Below are 6,143 nucleotides of genomic sequence, written 5' to 3' on the forward strand. Positions count from 1 at the left end.
GCTGGATGGTGATGGGTTGGATGAGATTTATCATGTAATCGAGTTAGTTTTGTTAGGGTTTGATCCCTAGTATCCACTATGTTCTGAGATTGATGTTGCTATGACTTTGCTATGCTTAATGCTTGTCACTAGGGCCTGAGTGCCATGATTTCAGATCTGAACCTATTCTGTTTTCATGAATATATGTGAGTTCTTGATCCTATCTTGCAAGTCTATAGTCACCTATTATGTGTTATGATCCGTTAATCCCGAAGTGACAATAATCGGGACCATTACCGGTGATGACCGTAGTTTGAGGAGTTCATGTATTCACTATGTGTTAATGCTTTGGTCCAGTACTCTATTAAAAGGAGGCCTTAATATCCCTTACACTACTGGAATCAGCAGATTTGTCGTCTGCCGACACTTTGCCGTCAGCTAGCGGACGACAAAGAAAGGCTTTGCCATCAGCCACCGGAAAACGGATGGCAAAGAGGCAGCGGACGGCAATGGAAGGCTTTGCCATCAACATATCTTTGCCGTCCGCTAGCCGATGGCAAAGAAAATGGCCGTTATGTCGTCCTCGTAAGCCCTCCACCCATCCTCTTTGTCGTCAGCTAGCAGAAGGCAAAGAGCCGTGACCTACTTGCAGAAAAGGGATCGCGCCCGTGCCCGTGCCCTCCCTCTCTGATCTGTCCGTCCCCTGCCCGAGCCGCCGCCACCCCTCACCCCTGCCGCCGCCCCTAACCCGCGCCACCACCCCCGTCGACGGCCGCCCCATGCCACCCCCGTCGCCGGAGACCCTGCACCGCCCCGCCCCGGCCCCGTGCCTGAGCCGCCGCCGCCCCACACCACCCACGTCGTGGGCTGCCCCGCACCGCCCCGACCCCGTCCCGAGCCGTCGCCGCTCGCCCCGCCCGCCCAGCCGAGCCGCCGCCGCCCCGCCCGCCCGGCCGGGCCGCCCCCGTCCCGAGTCGCTGGCCGCCCCACGCCGCCTCGCCCCGTCCCGCCGCACCGCACCGCCCGGCCCCGCCGCCCCTGCCCTGCCCCGCCGCCGCCCTGCCCCTCATCGTGGTGAATTTTTTCTGTTTTTTTAGATTTAGTTTATGTTTGTTTAGTTTAGGTTAATTAGGTTGGTTTAGTTTAGGTTAGTTTAGGTTATTTAGGTTAGTTTAGGTTATTTAGGTTAGTTTAGGTTAATTCAGTTTATTTTAGGTTACATTTAGTTTATAGTTTTGTTTAGGTTTTTTCCTGTTTTTAAGAATAATGAAGAAAGATGAAAGAAAAAGAAAAAAAAATAAGAGGAAGAAGAAGAAGAAGAAGAAGAAGAAGAAGAAGAAGAAGAAAGAACAATAAGTAGTACAAGAAGAAGATGATGAAAAAAAGAAGTAGAAGTTGAAGATGAAAAAAAGAGGTAGGAAAAGGGGGCGCCTGGGGACGAGCGGGTTAATTAGGGGGTTCCTCGGTGTCGATGGAACCCTAAATAGCAGGTATATCGTCAATATGAGATACATGTGGCCGTCGGTGTGAACACTACATCCATGTCCCACAAGTGAAGCCGATGTTCGGCGTCCCAAAGCAACTGTTCTCGGTGTCAATGGCAGTCGAACACCATCACGAATTTGTCTGGCAGCCTCTGTGATGATGATTAAAAGGCAAGTGTTGAAACTTGAAACACCCAAACTAACTCAAGTTGGTTTGGTTGTTTGAAATTTTAAAACTTGGCTTTAATCCTCATCGCAGAGGCTGCCAGAAAAATTTGCGATGGTGTTCGACCGTCATCGGCCACCAGAACTATTGTTGCGGGACGCCGGACGCCGGCTTCACTTGTGGAATGTGGATCTAGTGTTCAACGCCGAGCGCCACATGTATCTCGCACCAATGAACTATTTAGTTAGGCCGACAGAAGAAACAAAATTGCTATGTTACTCATCTTTGGATTTAAATGTGCAGTTATTTCGCCACTGCGAGGGTCTAGTGTTCGACGAGCTCCGCCCATGCGTTCATTGGTGAGCACAAATGACATATCCCAATGAAACTTGCTAGCTATAGGTGTCAATCATCAGTATGCGTAACCACTATGCATCTCCGATTCGAAAGGGTTACATCTATAAATATGCATGCATTTGCATATTTATAATCGTGATTCTTTCGAATTGTCCAATGTTATCGATGGACAGCCCGAGTATGTGTAGATTGGGTTCGTTTTCCCATATGCTCAGTTCCGGATCCGATGCAGAATTTCGTCAGTGCCTCCCTATTGTTCTCTGGGTACACATTCTCTCTGCTTATTGCCGAGACGTGTATCAGGGGAACAACGGGGAGGTGCTGCCGAAATTTTGCGTCGGATCCGGAGCAGAGCATGGGAAAACGAACCCGATCTACACATACCCGGGTGGGATTAGGACCTATCTTTACCTATTAGCGTGTAGGTTGCATGGACGTAATAAAACTAACAAAATCCATTAACTGATAGATATGCTTTGCTTAATTATGTATATATTTCTTGTGTGTCCAGTAGGAAGTCAATATGAGTGATCGTGCATGGATGTACACCGGTTACACTAGTCAGAAAGTTTGGACCGAGGAATGGTTAACAAAACCCAAGGGGTTTGTTAGAGCCGCATTTGCAAATGGCCAGGAATTTGGCTGGTGCCACTATGCCCGTTGCGACAACTATAAAAAGAGGGACGAGCTTGAAATGAGTAAAGACCTGCAGAAGTTTGGTTTTACGCCTGGTTACACGGTTTGGACATTACATGGTGAGTCTGCCCAACGTGCCAGAGCCGAGGTTCGTCGTCGCACCGACGAGCATGGTACCGGGACCGCAGACATGGTGCAAGACTTTGACGATGCTCGGAACTCGGACGAGGAGATGGAGGAATCTGCAAAGTCCTTCACTGAAATGTTGGAGTCCTCAAAACTTCCTCTCCACGAGCACACTGAGCTTTGTCAGCTGGATGCCATCTCACAAATAATGGCTTTGAAGGCTCAATTCAACTTGGGCAGAGAATGCTACGACGCGATGATGACAGTATTCGGCCGATTTCTACCCAAAGGCCATGTGCTACCTCCAAACCTGTACCAGTCAGACAAAATCCTCCGTGCTCTTAAGATGCCCTATGAGAAGATACATGCCTGTGAGAAAGGATGTGTCTTATTTAGGCTTCAGTATGAGGACTTGAACTATTGTCCCATTTGCAATTCTTCCAGGTATGTTGTGGTAGACAACGGTATGGGTGAGAATACGTAGACCAAAATACCCGTTAATGTTCTTCGGTATATGCCAATCGTACCAAGACTTCAACGTCTTTTCATGGTCGAAGAGATGGCCACACAGATGACATGGCACAAAACGGGCAAAAGAACCGAACTAGATGCAGATGGGAATGTGATGGTGGTGCACACATCAAATGGTGAAGCGTGGAAGCGCTTCGATGCATTACATAAGGAAAAACGGCAGATCCAAGCCATCCTCGAGTCGCCATCAGCACAGATGGGTTCAGTGTGTTTGATCAGATGGCAACCCCATACGGCTGTTGGCCCGTGTTTGTCATTCCACTCAATCTCCCCCCCCCCAGGCAGATTACGCAATGAAAGAATATTTTCGTGACGTTGGTAATTCCAGGTCCCAACTATCCGGGGAAGAATATGAATGTGTACATGCAGCTGCTTAAGGATGAATTGCAAGAAGCTTGGGATAATGGGTTCAGGACATACGACGCCTTTAGCAAACAGAACTTCATAATGCATGCCTGGTACATGTACTCGACGCATGACTTGCCGGCGTATGCGCTATTCGTTGGCTGGTGTGTGCATGGAAGGTTCTCGTGCCCCACATGCAAGGGAGCTCTTGAGTTTCGTTGGATGACGGCAGGGCGCAAGTATAGTTGCTTTGACTTGCATAGACCGTTTCTACATCCTGGCCATAAGTTCAGGAAAGACAAGAAGAACTTCATCAAATGTAGAGTTGTCAAACACTCTGCACCACCTACGTTGATAGGCCAATAGACCCTAGATCAGTTAAACGCTCTCGAGCCAGATCCAGAGCATCCAGGGTATTTCAAGGGGTATAATAAGGAACACGCCTGCACTCACAAGACATGCTTCTGGGATCTGCCTTACTTCAAAGACCTCCTTTGCCCACACAACATCGACGTGATGCACACTGAAAAGAATATCGCTGAAGCCATTTTTGGTACATTGTTCGGCATAGAGGGGAAATCAAAGGATAATACTAAGGCTAGAGTCGATTAAGAGGAGCTATGTGATAGACCGTTACAAAACATGAAAGAACCGAAAGGAAAGGGGATCAACTGGACGAAGCGAAAGGCATGGTTCAATCTTGGAAGGCCATCTATGAAGGAAATTATTTTGTGGGTGAAAATGCAGTTGATGTTCCCTAATGGGTATGCATCAAATCTGAAGAGGGGAGCGAGTCTTCAAAAATTGAAAATATTGGTCTAAAATGTCATGATTGGCACATATGGATTGAGCGGATAATGCCGGTGATGTTGCGTGGCTTCATCCCTGAGGATGAATGGCTAGTACTGCCAGAGCTGAGCTATTTCTTCAGTGTTCTTTGTGCGAAAGAACTATCGCCTGGCCTCCTAGAAGAAATGGAACATTTGGCGGCGGATTTGATCTGCAAGTTAGAGAAGATCTTTCTGCCAAGCTTCTTTAATCCAATGCAACACTTGATTTTGCATCTCCCGACTGAGGCACGATTGGGGGGGCCCGTGCAAAATCATTGGTGCTACTTAACGGAGAGGATGCAGAAGACACTTCGAGCAAAATGTAAAAATAAACGTAGAATAGAAGCATCGATGGCGGAGGCATTCATCACTGAGGAGGCGGCAAACTTCGTGACCGCACACTACGAAGCCAAAAATCGTCATTTGCATAATCCGAAGCCTCGGTACAATGCTGACGAACCTCAAAAGGATCAATCCAACCTCAGCCTATTCAAAGGGAATCTCGCACCAGCCGGTGGTTGGAAACCAGTAAGGTTGGATGTTGAAGAATGGCAGACATTTCACTGTATCTCTTCAACAACCTAACAGAAGTGCGGCCGTACATCGAGTAAGATCTCGATACATTGTTTCACAACTTATAATTCCTTTGAACTTCCCTTATATCTGGATATTTGATGCAGTCGATACGTTGCCATATTCTCATGTGGAGCGGTGATCCAAAAGGATTCCATCGAATAGTATGAGCTTCTGGCAAAATAAGGTGCCGAATTTCCCGGTTTCATCTCTTGGTTCAAAAAATGGTAATTTCCATTGGACCCTTTCTTTTCTTTGGCTAATTTGCGGCTAATGCAACAATCCTTTCATATTAAACTTGTAGGCTAATTCAGAGATTATGGATGCCGAATTGAGACAAGTAGCTAATGGTTTTGACTATAAGGTCCGTTCATTTGACAAATACGACATCAACGGGTACCGCTTTCATACCTATGGCAAAGAGCTACCTATGGCTGACCGAAAGTCTACAAATTGTTGTGTCTCTACTATCGGCAGAGGAGGTATCGAGTATTATGGAAGAGTTGAAGCAATTTATGAACTTGAATTCTATGGTGAAAACCCACCAAACGTCATAGTCTTCAGATGTTATTGGTTCCAGCCGAGGGATACTAGAAGGACTCATGAACATATAGGGCTAGTCGAAATCAAACAAAGCACCCATTTGGATGTTCCCGATGTCTATATTACAGCTCAACAGGCAACCCAAGTTTTCTATCTACCGTGGGCCTATCAAAGTGATCCAAATCTCAGTGGTTGGGACATCGTTTATGAAGTGCCGCCATGTGTTAGACCACCTCCCCCCAATGAAAAGGATTATGAACCTCACATTAACCAAGACACATATGATGAAGGAGAATTCGAGCTCGGTACCCGGGGATCCTCTAGAGTCGACCTGCAGGCATGCAAGCTTGAGTAGACAATGATAGTGAATCTGACTTCACCCCTGAGCCGGAACAAGCTGTTCCTGTGTGAAGTTGTTACTGCTGTAAATGACCTGTCAATGCTTGAACGATTATGTAAAGGTGGGGTTCCACATGATGATGCATTTATTAATGATGATGATGAGCACGTCATTACCGATAGTGATGATGATGATGCTTTTATTAATGATGATGAACAGCACGTCATTACTGA

Source organism: Triticum urartu, chromosome 6 (assembly GCF_003073215.2).
Source record: "Triticum urartu cultivar G1812 chromosome 6, Tu2.1, whole genome shotgun sequence".
NCBI classification, from domain to species: Eukaryota; Viridiplantae; Streptophyta; class Magnoliopsida; order Poales; family Poaceae; genus Triticum; species Triticum urartu.